Source organism: Panthera pardus, unplaced genomic scaffold (assembly GCF_024362965.1).
Source record: "Panthera pardus isolate Hobbes unplaced genomic scaffold, ASM2436296v1 HiC_scaffold_11, whole genome shotgun sequence".
NCBI lineage: Eukaryota > Metazoa > Chordata > Mammalia > Carnivora > Felidae > Panthera > Panthera pardus.
In genome coordinates, this window is record NW_026526666.1 from 9,252,937 (window position 1) to 9,266,866 (window position 13,930).

The 13,930-nt window shown below is 40.4% G+C and overlaps 1 protein-coding gene and 1 long non-coding RNA gene across 3 annotated transcripts in view; one reads left to right on the top strand and one right to left on the bottom strand.

The window, feature by feature from the left end:
• Positions 1-67: 67 nt before the first annotated feature.
• Positions 68-771, bottom strand: LOC128772933 (uncharacterized). Its single transcript, XR_008417022.1, has 2 exons — positions 374-771; positions 68-171 (listed from the first exon to the last, which is right to left on the bottom strand). It is a non-coding gene; the product is annotated as an uncharacterized LOC128772933 (long non-coding RNA).
• A 149-nt stretch (positions 772-920) lies between these two features.
• DENND2C (DENN domain containing 2C) overlaps positions 921-13,930 on the top strand; it is a 91,483-nt gene continuing 78,473 nt past the window's right edge. Inside the window, exon 1 of one of the 2 annotated variants that reach the window (XM_019457920.2) lies at positions 921-1,034. The gene's annotated coding sequence lies outside the window, so the exon portion shown is untranslated. The remainder of the gene's footprint in view (positions 1,035-13,930) is intronic. The other variant, XM_019457921.2, reaches the window with a different exon arrangement.

The following is a 13,930-nucleotide window of genomic DNA, read 5'->3' on the forward strand; positions in this document are numbered from 1 at the left end:
CCCCCCCCCCCCATTATAGAAGGCAATTCCTGTTTCATTGTCCACAACTCATGGTTTCACAACGGTGTGGGATATGCGGCTTTTACTGCTTTGGCTAAATTGGCTTGTGACAGTCATCTGCGATGTGTAACCAAACACCTCTTTCTGGCAGTCTTCTATTTTGGTACCTCTCTGTGAACAGATGTGGGAAGATTTTGGTCAAACCCAAGAGGCTCTGGTGGGGAGCGGTGGGGTGGGGTGGGGTGGAATGGGGCGGGATGAGGTGGGGTGGGGTGGTTGGCGAGTGCCTGGGAAACAGGCTCAACTCATCCTGACTCGCAGCCTTGGTGAAACTGGGCTGCTGCTCGCAGTAGGCACAGCGCCATGCACATACCTGAGTGTGAGCGTGTTGCAGGCGTAGTGCTTAGGCATGTGTGTCACAACAGGGCGTGGGGGCCGACCTCAGGCACTGGGAGTATCAAAGGCGCCTTGCTCTGGGATTTCAAACCTCAGGTGTTCGGAGCGTTTTTTGCATCTGTGTACGTTTCAAGTTGGCACTGGACTGCAATGGCAAGAGATAATTTTATGGCTCCCTTGGGTGAGGTTTCATTTGGATTCCTCGATTAAACTAGGTGGCCGTGAAGAGTCAACCTTCATGCAAATTCAGGTCCATCGCCGTGGGGTCAATAGGACCGCAGGCACGGCTACTGCAATGGGGCTTTGGCTTGAGATCTCGGCCGGCGTCCGGGCGCGTAAGGTCCGCGGGACAAGGTTCTGGCCCCCGGGCCGACTGGAACGCGGGCGGTTCCCCGCTCGACGGTTCCCGGGCGGTGCCGGGGGCGGGCCGGAGCGTGAAGGGTGGGAAGAGGAGCCAATAAGAACCCGGCTTTTCCGGGCGGGGTGGGGCCGCGGCCGGGCGGGGCGGGGCCTTCGACTGGGCCTGCGGGGGCGGGGCGCAGCCGACTCCGAGTGCTAGCGCCGAGAGCTGGCGCCTCCGCGGAGACAGCGAGAACCTCGCAACCCGGCCGTGGGGGCGACGTGGAGGTCGAAGGCAGGTAGGTGCGGGGCGATCCTGGGCGGGCTCTAAGGCGGGTGCCTCGGTCCCTCGAGGCGGTGCGTGTCGCATGCTGGGCGTCGGAAGCGGGGCAGCGGGGCTGGCAGTGCGGGAGCCGGGACGCGCGGAGGTGTCGGCCGGGCCCCGCAGTCTGGGCGCCTCCCCTGCCCGGAGGGACACGTGAGGGTCGGACCCGAGGTCGGGCGACGACTGGCGTCGGGAGCCCGGCTGGTGGGCCGCGGTGGCTGTGGCGGAGCCTGGCGAGGCGTCTCTCCGCCGCTCACCTCGGGGCCCGAGACCAGGGGTCGGGGGCGCTCGGCAGTCTTAGGGACGGGAGAGGGAGCGCGCCATCCAGGAGGAAACGCGGGGCTGTCGCCGGGACTGGCCAGCGAGTTTGAACGTCCACAGGCTGAGACCGTGGACTTTTAAACATTTGTGTGTGTTTCGATTCTTAACAGAATCTGAGGAGCACAATATTGAAAGTCGTTAAGTAGGATTTTGATTTTAAAATCGGACAGTGGGACATCTAAGAACTTTTGAGTAACTAGTATAGCAGAGGATGATTAGATTGTGAGTCAAGGGCTGGAGTCTCCGCCAGGACCCACATAACACATGTGATACCTCAGTCAAAACTGTGAAACTGGGACTCTCGCGCCCAGGGGTGTTGAGAGCCAAAGGAGATGAGTGAGAGTCGTCTGTAAATGTTACGTACTGTAATTGATGCATCAGCAGCATGCATGTTCTGTAAAGAAACTACTAAACGCCAGACACATAGTAGGCACTATGTAAATCTTTACCCCGAGGCTAATGATTCACCTCCAGTGTTTTAGATAAAAGTCTTAAATCTTTGTTTTCTGCGTAAATTGTTTAAGCTCCTTTTTTTTTTTTTTTTTTCCCCAGAATCGCCATTGCTTGAAGTGTGGTCCATTTTTAACTGATTAATAAATTTTTCCAGAATAGCACATATTATCTATACATTGTTACTGAATTATTTATCATGAAGTTAGGTAGCAATCGAATACATAATTTACTTTTTTGCTTTAGGTAAGTAGTTCTAGTTTAAGTTACCTGGTAAAGTAAGCTGGGAGTATGGCTTCAAATCAAGACTTTCATTTGCTTTTGTAAGATTTAAGTCCTTCAAAACAAAATTACTATGTAGCTGTATTTTTTTGTACATTTATTATAGACACTTGCGTTCTTTTCCATGGATATGTGAATGTATAAGGGGTTTTAGGGGGAGAATGGAAATAAAAAAAGGGAATAGCAATTTGTTACCATCAGACTTACTGAGGATATTTGTAGGTGGTTCTGAAGTAGTTTCCCAGGTAGAAACCTGGAAATATAGTAATTGTGCCTCTTGGCCTTTCATTAGGGTTTTTTTAATATTGAGTATGGCAATAGATTTTTTAAAATGCAGATATAAAGGAAGAATATTATTTTTTTTGATGTGACAATAGACAGTTTTCTAAACCTGGAAATTATATTTTAAATGATCTGTAGCGTGTCTTATAGACAAGAATTTTAGACCACTGGAGACTAAAAGCAAATCAGATGGAGTAGAGGGAAGGTTCCCAGTGAATATAATTTGTGTGTTGCTTTAAAAGTTTTATGTTTCAGCAGTTCAGTGGAAGATAGGTGTTTTGAAACTACTTAAAACAATTTTAAATGTTTTAAATATGTACTCTCTATATAAATTTTGCTGTGATTTGTAATTTGTTGATTTTGGAGGTCTGAAGCCTTACTGTCACATTATTTATTGAGCACTTGCTATATTCCAGGGCACCGTTTTAGCACTTACATTGTATTTGGGTATGAGAAGAATATAATTCCTTCCTTCTAGGAGATTGCACTCTACCAAGTGGGCTAAAATAAGTAGTAAGAAAGCTGTTTTTAAAACTGATGATAACATCAGTCAGCATTTATTGGGACCTACTTTGAGCCGGGCAGTGTTCTAAATTCTTTACGTGCATTATTTATTTAATCCTTAAAACAGCACCATGAGGGGTGTCATTATTTTGGTCTCCTCATTGAAAGACATAGAGGTTGAGTAACGCCCCTGTCAAACAGCCTAGGCAGCAAAGCTAGCATTCAAGCCAGACAGTTAGACTCCAGAAATCCTGATCTCAACCTCTGCATTATACTGAGTTTCAAATTCTGTGAGTGGAATACAAATCAAATCCAATGTGTATTTAAAAGAGAGTTCTGTAAAGAACTTCTTCAAAAAAGAAGCAGAGAGAGAAAGAAACTGGTATTGCAAGATGTAGATGAAAGCTTGTCCAAGCTACAGTTTAATTATACTTTGTATATAAGACCATTTTCCCCCCACCCTGGTGAATGACTCGGGATTCTTTTTGTTTCTAAACTCTCAGTCACTCAGTTACTACAATTATGGTATTATCTTAATAATAGAACAGGTGATTATTTTTCAACAAGGAGTTTAAAATATCTGTTCTCAGACCAAAAGTGAAATGTTAGATTTAAGAAAAAAAAAAAAAATGCTTCCCTGCCTTCAAAAAGCTTATAACCAGAGATGGCTGGGTGGCTCAGTCGGTTAAATGACTGACTCTTGATTTTGGCTCAGATCATGATCCCAGGATCTTGGGATTGAGCCCCGAGTCCGGCTCCGCACTGCACGTGGAGCCTGGTTAAGATTCTCTCTCTCCCCCTCTGCCCTCTCCCCTGCTTGCACTCTCTTTCTCTCTCTAAAATTAAAAAAAAAAAAAATTGTTTCAAAAGCATATAAGCAGACATGTAAATAAGTCCCTACAATTTCAGTGTGATAAGAGTTATAACAGAGATTGAGACAGAATTTAGTGGGAATAGTGATGAGGGAAAATAATTCTGTGTGTGATAGGGAGGAAGATTAGAGAGAAGATACCATATTTGAATTTGGCTTTGCAGGATGAATAGCAGTTAACTGAGTTGAGGAAGGAATTAGAAGATATGGATGAAAACAAGAATATTATGTGGAAGTTTATGGTATGTGTGAGGGATGTATTGTAGTTTATTGCCTAAAGATGAGAGTGTATGAAGATGAGAGGCTGGGCTAAAGGGGATGGTGCCTGGAACCAAGCTGGAAAAAGAAAATTGCTGAGTTTGATTATGGTGGCATTAGGGTCGCTGAAATTGCTAGAAATGAGGTGAGTGTGGGGTTTCAGTGACTCTCCTTGGGAATAACGAAGACTTGTCCGGTTTGGCAAAGTGTTTCACTATAGAATATGGTGTTAAAAGCTGTTTTAATACTTTGAAGTACAAGACGTGTCCTAAAACAACATACAGATTTAGCTAAATAAAAAGTTAGGACTCAGAAAAAAGAAGTTGGCTGGTGCCACGCAGTGGAGAGTTTCTGTATCATGTTAGGGACTTTGGACTCGATTCTAAAGACAATGGAGAGCCAGCAAAAGATGGTAGGTAATTAGGAAAGATAATATGGTGGTACGGTGTGGAGGCTGGATGGGATGGAGAGAGGCAGAAGATAAAGAGATAAGTTAGAAGGCTTAACGCTATTGAAATCGTCCAGATAAGAGAGGATAGGGCCTGGAGTGGGGAAATCGTAATAGAGAAGAGGAGAGGACATGTCAAGATGTAGAATTTACAGGGGCCTCAAAAGTGATTGGCTTTGAAGGTGAACAGAAAAAGTAAATGGCTTAGTTTCTTAGTTTGGGAAACCGTGGGTAGAAGAACTTGTTTTATTTTTTAATGTGAGAGGAAGATCATTGTTTCAGTGTTGAACACGTTGAGTTTGAAGTGTGTCTGTCTGGAGCATTCAGGTAGAGATGTCGGCTCGGGAGGATCCAGAGCCCAGGAGGGAGGCTGAGATTGGTGATCCAGATTTCAGAGTTAGCCAGTAAGTGGTATTTGAAGCCTTAAGAGCAGAGGAAATTGCTCAGGGAGAGCATGTGGAATTAGAAGAGAAGAGGGCCAGGGATAAATGGTGTCCTTTGCAGGAGTGGAAGATTGATTGATTGATGATAATTTCGTGTTAGACATTGTGATTATAAATCAGTACGATGGGTTTTAATGGGTTTTAAACCAACTTTTGTGCCCCAGTGAATCCTGTTCTTTTAAAATTTTATTTGAGGGGCGCCTGGGTGGCTCAGTCGGTTAAGCGTCCGACTTCAGCTCAGGTCACGATCTCGCGGTCCGTGAGTTCGAGCCCCGCATCGGGCTCTGGGCTGATGGCTCAGAGCCTGGAGCCTGCTTCTGATTCTGTGTCTTCCTCTCTCTCTGCCCCTCCCTGTTCATGCTCTGTCTCTCTCTGTCTCAAAAATAAATAAACGTTAAAAAAAAATTTAAAAATAAAATTTTATTTGAAAGGGGAATGCCAGCTGGCACAGTTGGTAGAGCATACGATACAATTCTTGATCTCAGGGTTGTGAGTTTGGGCCCCATGTTGGGTGTAGAGATTTACTTCAAAATAAAATCTTAAAAACATAAAATAGTAAAATAAAATCTTATTCGGAGTCACTCATTTATTCCAGAAGTGTATTGCCTGAGGTATTATTGGAGTTCCTGTTTGTTAAAGCAAACAAACAAACAAATGAAACAACTTTATAGCAAATTCACAGCCATACAAGAATGTAGACCTTCTAGTTTTATTACAGAATTCTTTTTCCTCCTCTGTACTTTCTATTTCTGTGCATATATTGCCAATTTAGCTTGAGTCAAACCTATGAAAGCATATGACTATATCCTCACTCAAGTGTTAGCTCTTGGAAGTCAGAGAAAGTGCTTTTTTTTCCGAAGAGATCTTCACTTCCCATAAATATGGATTATTAATAAATGTTTGTTGGTTGATTCATCTTCATAACCAACCTTACTCAATTTTGGCTCCAAGTGGCTTAGCCATCTCCAAAATTCATATTCATCCCCAAAGAATGAAGGTTTGCCATCACTGAGGAAACTCAAAAGAATGTGGTATGGCTTTGAAAGCATTTTCAAAAATGGACTTTCGGAAATATTTTCCTAATTTGTAGTATCATTAGAATAAACGTATGGTCTCTTAAGGGAGAAGGTGGCAAACTTTCTCTGTAAAGGGCTAGAATGGTAAATACTAGACTTTGTGGGCCATATGTCTCTGTCACAGCTACGTGATTCTGCTATAAAAAACCATGGACAATACTTCAACGAATGAGCATGGGCTCTGTTCCAATTAAAGTTTATTTATGGTCACTAAAATCTGAATTTCATATAATTTTCACATGTCACAGAATATTATACTTCTTTGATTATTTTTTCAACCATTTAAAAATGTAAAAACCAGGCTTTGTTCAGAGGCCATACAGAAACAGGTGATGGGCCACATTTGGTTGATCCTGTCATAAGGAGTGTTTTTTTAAGTACTTAGATTTGTAAGCTTAGTTTTACTTATTTTTTAACTTTTTAAAAATGTTTATTTATTTTTGAGAGAGAGGAGACAGAGTACGAGTGGGGGAGGGGCAGAGAGAGAGGGAGACACAGAATCCCAAGCAGGCTCCAGGCTCCGAAATGTCAGCACAGAGCCCACGAACTGCGACATCATGACCTGAGCTGATGTCAGCCACCTAACCAACAGAGCCACCCAGGCGCCCTTGTAAGTTTAGTTTTAAAAAAAGTTCTTCAGGGGCACCTGGGTGGCTCAGTCGGTTAAGCTTCCAACTTCGGCTCAGGTCATGATCTCATGGTTCGTGAGTTCGAGCCCCACATCGGGCTCTGTGCTGAGAGCCTAGAGCCTGCTTCGGATTCTGTGTCCCCCTCTCTCTCTGCCCCTCTCTTGCTTGTGCTGTCTCTCTCTCTCTCCCTCTCTCTCTCTCTCTCTCTCTAAGAATAAATGAAACGCTAAAAAAATTTTTTTAAATAAACAAAAAAAAATAAAAAATAAAAATAAAAGAAGTTCTTCAGAGTTATACCTCCTGCTTTTAAATTCTAATACATTTCTTGAAACCTATGAAAATTTTAAGTTCATCCTCCTTTTCTTTCATAGAATAGGTGGAAAATATTCCCCTATTGTTTTAGAACCTGAGACACAGAGAAGTGGATTAACTTGGACAATGTCAGGATCAAAAATACGTTTGAAAATATTTTCAGTATTCAGTGCTTCTTACTAAATTAATAAAATGGCGATCTGTTTGCCTCAGTGAAAGTGGGGATTTTGAAAACTGGGTGAAATAAAAGACCAAAACTTGAAGGATTATCCTGCACTGGTTCCAAGAGGGTTAGACAGGATAGAATCTTTGATCTTTTTCCTCTCTGACTTAAATAAATAATTTTTACCCTAAAGAAAAGAAAACATGCAATTTTTCTTCACTTCATGGGCATTAGAACGGGTTGTGAGATTGAAGGATTAAGTAACTGATGGTGAGGTAAGAGAAGGAAATGTAAAGGACTTACTTCTTCACATCTAGCTACCCCAGATGTTTCTCTTATACCCCCTGTTTTTGAAAAGGAAATTCAATATTTTTATCCTTATAAGTCTTAGATTCCTGGGTAGCAGCCTGAGAATGGACTCTTTAGCATTCAACTTAGGCAGTATTAATCCACTTATATTAGTTAAAGTTTATTATTTATGCTCTATTTTTTTAAAGTTAGATTTCTTGGGGTGCCTGGGTGGCTCAGTTGGTTAAGCGTCTGACTTCAGCTCAGGTCATGATCTCACGGTCCGTGAGTTCGAGCCCCGTGTCGGGCTCTGTGCTGACAGCTCAGAGCCTGGAGCCTGCTTCGGATTCTGTGTCTCCCTCTCTCTGACCCTCCCCTGTTCATGCTCTGTCTCTCTCTGTCTCAAAAATAAATAAATAAATAAATAAATAAATAAATAAATAAATAAAGATAAAAAAAAATAAAGTTAGATTTCTGACTTTGGAAGTGTTTACAGCAGTGATAAATGTTTACAACAGAGGACATGGAAGAAAATTATTAATTTTCCTTCACAGTTAGAAATGGCATACGTGTGGATTTTTTTGTGTGGATGTTATTTTTTTTTAATTTTTAAATTTTTATTTATTTTTGAGAGAGAAAGAGACAGAGCACAAGCAGAAGAGAGGCAGAGAGAAAGAGAGAGGGAAACACAGAATCTGAAAGAGGTTTCAGGCTCTCAGAAGTCAGCACAGAGCCTGACATGGGGCTGGAACTCAAGAACCATGAGACCTGAGCTGAAGTCAGATGCTTAACCGACTGAGCCACTCAGGCACCCCATGTGTGGATGTTAAATTTTAGGACAGATTGCGGTGTGTGTGTGTGTGTGTGTGTGTGTGTGTGTGTGTATTTTTCTTGCAGCTACTTACTTAAAAGAGATGTGCTTTTTTTCTCTTTCTTTTTTTCTACCAGAGTAAAAAAACAAAAAACACCAGCTATCTAGAATATGTTTTAATTGGTTACTTAGCAATATGAAGCATAGTTTTATATTTAAATTTTTTAATGTTTATTTATTTATTTTGAGAGAGAGAGAGAGCCAAGGAGGGGGAGAGAGAACCCCAAACAGGCTCCACGTTGTCAGCACAGAGCTGGACACAGGCCTTGAACTCACAAACTGTGAGATCATGACCTGAACCTAAATCAAGAGTCAAACGCTTAACCCACTGAGCCACCCAGGCGCCCCAATGTTTAAATATTTAGCTGTATTCTTTGGTACTCTGATTATTTAAGAGTCTGTTAAGGCCGATGATAATAGGACCTTCTGGAAGGAAATGACACAGCCGGCTCTACAACAGCATTCACTCAAACTGTCTTTTCCCTGGTCCCTACTTAAACTGGAAGGGGTAACATGGAACAGAAGAGGAACGTTATGTGAACTAAAGTAATGGCCCATTTGAGCGTGATCATAGCGCAGTGGTTATCATCACCCAGTTCATTTAGATTAGCAGAATTCAAGGTCAAGCAAAATGTAGCAGAACTGTATTGGCCTCTGGTGAAAATGGTGAGATGCTGTCTAACCAAGTCTTAATTTGTGAACTTTGAATGTGTTCCTAAAGTGTAGTATTCTTAAGAGTTCAGTGATAATGATAATTTAAGAGAAAATGAGATCCATTTGTCCTTAGAATTTATTACTTAGCTATTAGAAGAAGAAAGCATGAAGTAAAGAGTACAGAAACATGTTCAATAGCTGCATTTGGATGTACAAAAATGTTGAGAAAATAGTGAATTGAGAAACAGTCTAAGACTTTTAATGAAGATTATTTAAAATATGGGTTTATCAAATGTGCAAAACCTGACTAAAATGACAGACTCTGTATTTGTATTAATGTTGCAAATGAAAGTTAAACATCTTTAAAATTAAAAAAGACTCTTGGAAACATAGCATACTGGACTTTTCAGTAAACCTTTCCAGATATTTTCAAAGAAAAAAATGTAAAATGATCACAGTTTCCTTTTTATTCATGGACCTTTCCTGGAAAAGACTCATTATTGTTTTATTTCGTTGTCTATCAGTGGCGGAAGAGAAAAATGGCTACATACCTCTTGGAAAAAAGTATTCATCTAGAATTCATGGATGTTATGTTTATGATTTTTGATGATATATCAGCTGAAAATTAAAACTTCACCTCTTAGTGATGACATACCCCCATTCTATGCCATTATGGGACATTTCATCATGCTGATGAGGTGGCTAGAGTGAGATACAGATATCACAGTCCAGAGTGATGGAATCACTGATATTATAAGTTGTACTATACTTTCAGTTTGTCAAGAAAATGACTTCTTGTGGCTTAGTTCTTCATTTACTCTGAAGAATGAGTCTATGACATTGCTTACTTACCATCATTTTGTATTGTGACCAAATAATACATTTCTAAATTACAAAGTAGAAAGAATGTAGTACTATTTTTGCCATTCACATCAACTCATTGTTTCAAGGAGGATTTTCAACCCTGACCCAATTCAAAACAAAAGAATAAAAGACTCTAGTGATCCTGATAAGTACGTAGCATTGTCTTTGTGTTTTCCAGACTGGAATTAATTTATGAACAGGAAAAGTCACCCACTGCATTGCATTGGATCTTTGTTAATTGTATATTTTTTATACAATATTATATTATATTATATTATATTATATTATATTATATTATATTATATTATATATAATTTATTTTATATTACTTATTTTGGAATTTTAAATGTTTTTACATAATGGGAACATAATATTTGATGTTCACTTTATGTTTTACTTTATCATATGGTAATTCTTTTGTGAAACTTCTATTTCAGGTGTGTGTGTGTGTGCATGTGTTTGTGTGTGTATTATGACAAAACATGTATTTCTTGCCATGGGTTTGGTTAGGGCAGTTCATGAAACACTGGCCTAAGAAGGACTTGATTGAATAGGCAGTCCTCTCTCACTAAGCAGGCTAAAGAACCTTGGCAATTGTGTGTGTGTATGTTCTGTAAAACCAGACCGACATGCACTTCTGCTGTTACTGCCGGTAGATGATCCCCTTTTGATTTTCCATTCATTCCTCCCCAGAAAAATTACAATCACCTGCTGTATCTCCTCCTCTGTTGATGTTATATGTTCCTGTTTCCTTGTGTTTATTAATTTCCTCAAACCTAATTTCTCCCCACAAACATGCCTCTCCTTCACTCAGTACCCGAGACTTCACTTTTGCCCTCATCATATCACCGGGTTCCTTGGCTCCACTGATCTTCCATTATTTACACCGAGAGGCAAGGCATTCCCCTGAGTGGAGAAAATGACTAGTTTTTCTATCTTTGGCACTAGTCTATTTTGTTCACTCTTGTGCCCAGCTTTAGGAGAGAGATGAAGAGTCACGTAGGCCAGACCCTCTATGAATCATGCTATCCAACTTCAATCAAATGTCCAGCCATTAATCTACTAACTATCCACCTTGTTGTTGAGTAGCTCTTAAAGATTTTATCCTCAAGTAGCCAGGCTTCTTCTCTAAAATGGCCGGGCTATTTTATTTTCATAGATTACAGCCTGGTACACCATGAGCAAGATTTACTGACTTGGTATGAGAAAGTTTACCTTTCTTGGTCTGAGCCTTCATTACACTATACATACTTTCTTGTCTTTTTCCCAGTTCTGTAAGAGCTGCCATCCTTCTCAGACTCTTAAGCCTCTTTCTTCCATGAGACCTAACGTGCCTCAAACCTCTTCCATGTCTTCATCCTTTGTGGATCTTGTTTGTTTGTTTTGTTTGTTTGTTTTTGCTGCAATTTAAAAACATGGATAGGCTTTTTTCCCCAACTTTAAACTATTGTGTTTGAGGTTGCTTGCCCCCTTTTGTTTTTATTTTTTCTCACCAATTTTACAAAAAAAAATGTTGTATTCGTTTGCTCACTGATTGTCTTCATAAGCTGTAGCTAGCTGTTAGCTGTCCTTACCGTCCCTTTGACACCATTTATTTAATGCCCTGTCATCAAAAACAAGGACCTTTCTCAGTCGTTAGTCTCCTTACTTATAAAACACTGATGTGCCTCTTCCTTTTCTTTTTAGGACATTTTCCTCCCATCCTGTCTGTGATCCACATTCTCCTGGTTCTGTTAGCTCTCCCCAGTCTTGCCCATTCTTTATCTGGTTCTGTCTTTTCTTCTCATTTACAGTTTCTAATCATGATTCATGTTCTCAAAGGCTTAGCCCCTACCTCTGCTTTTTGAAAAACTCTCTGCTTACCTCCCCTTTGAGACTTTTGCTTTACTGGGATACAGAATAAAGTGATATAGTCATTGGCAAATACGTACATACATACATATATGCATAAATCATACATACATACAAACTCTCTGCTTAGGGAACCTGTAGATTCTTGCTTCTTTTTTTTCAATTTCACACCTATCTTAAACCTTCTTTACCCTCGGTTTTTCCATCTTTCACTTTACTCCCAGCAGATAATCGCCCTTGTTATCTCAAAGAGAAAAGAGCAGCCATCAGAGGAGAGGTTCATCAGCGTACGGCCCCTACACCTACATATATGCCTGCATCCTTACCTTTCTTTCCTCATTACCTTCTGTTCCCAGGGAAGCACTGTTCTTCTTCCTGACAAATGCTAATCCCTGCAGCTCCAGTTGGATGCCACACCCTGCCTCGCTCTTGGGGTTTGCTCTCAGACCTTTGTTTCTTCTCTACTGATTCCTTTCCACCACTGTTTAAACAAGCTTAGTTCTCCTCTGTCCAAAAAAAAAAAAAAAAAAAAAGGCTTTCCTGAGCCCCGTATTCCTGTTCAGCTATCACTCTGTTGTCCACTTGCCTCCCTGGATAAACCCCTTGAAAGGATTGGCTGCAGTTGCTGTTTGCATTCTTTTTTCCCACCCACTTCTCACTTCACTGTGACCCCTGCCATGCCACTGAACCTGCACTTACCCAAGTTCTTATGACCTACAGACACTCAAATCTTTACCTTATTTGACCTTTTGATGGTGTATCTGTCAGTGTTGACCATTCTTTTCTGTTTAAGGATTCTCTTCCTTTGACTTCCACAACTCTACACACTCCTGGTATTTTCTTCCATCTTTTATCTACATTTATGACTTAAATTGCCATCTATGATAGAAGAGGACTGACCTAGAATGTCCTAGAACTGACCTGTTTTGGATTAGTAATATTTTTAAAGTGTATAATGCTTGATGCCAACAGAACGTGTTGACCTACAAAAGTCATTTAAAAAAATAAATTATGATTCTGTGGTGACAAAGGATGTGTGGCCTGGTATGGTAAGAAATAAATTAGTTTGTAAAGTTTGCACGGATACCACAGTGAGATGCCACAACGTAACAGAATGGCTAAAATCAAAAAGCCTAATAATCTAAGTCCTGGTGAGATGAAGGAGTGGCCAGAACTCATACACTACTAGGGAGGGTGTAAATTGGTACAACCCCCTTTGACAGGTCTTTGGCAGTGTCTGTTAAAGTGAAGTGTATGATCGACAGTAGCCAAACTATGGAAAGAGCCAAAATGTCCATCGATGGATGAATGGGTAAAGAAGATGTGCTATATGTATACACACACACACACACACACACACACACACACACACACACACAATGGAGTATTACTCGGCAATCAAAAAGAATGAAATCTTGCCATTTGCAACTATGTGGGTGGAACTGGAGGGCATTATGCTACATGAAATTAGTCAGAGAAAGACAAATATATGACTTCACTCATGTGAGGATTTTAAGATACAAAACAGATGAACACAAGGGAAGGGAAGCAAAAATAATCTAAAAACAAGGAGGAGGACAAAATATAAGAGACTCTTAAATATAGAGGACAAACAGAGGGTTGTGGGAGGGAAGGATGGGCTAAATGGGTAAGGGACGTTAAGGAATCTACTCCTGAAATCATTGTTGCACTATATGCTAACTAACTTGGATGTAAATTAAAACATTAATTAATTAATTAATTAAAAAAAATAAAGTGAAGTGTATGTCTGCCCTATAACCAGCAATTCTACTTCTAGGTAATACCCAAGAGATTTAAATAAGTGACTATATACATTAAAGACACATAGAAGAATGTTTATAAGAGCTTTCCTCATAATAGTCAAAATTGGGAACAAATGTTCATGTCTGTCAACAGGAGAATGAATTAATAAATGCTGGTGTTTCTATTAGATGGAATAATACTCAGCCAGGGGAAAAAAGAACCCCTACTGTTATATACAATAGCATGAATGAATCCTACAGATACTATTTTGCACAAAAGAAACCATACCAAAATAATACTACTGCATGATTTTGTTTAAATGAAATTCAAGAAAAGGCAAAACTAATCCGTGGATTGAAGTCAGATGGGTGATTCCTTCTGGGGGATGGTTACTGCCTGGAAAGGGACACCAAGGAACCTGAGGTGTGATGGGTGGTGGTTACACAGGGTATTCATATGTAAAAGTTCTTTGAGGTGTACACTTAGGATTAGTGGACTTTATGTGCTTTATATATGTTACACTAAAAAAAAGAAAAAAA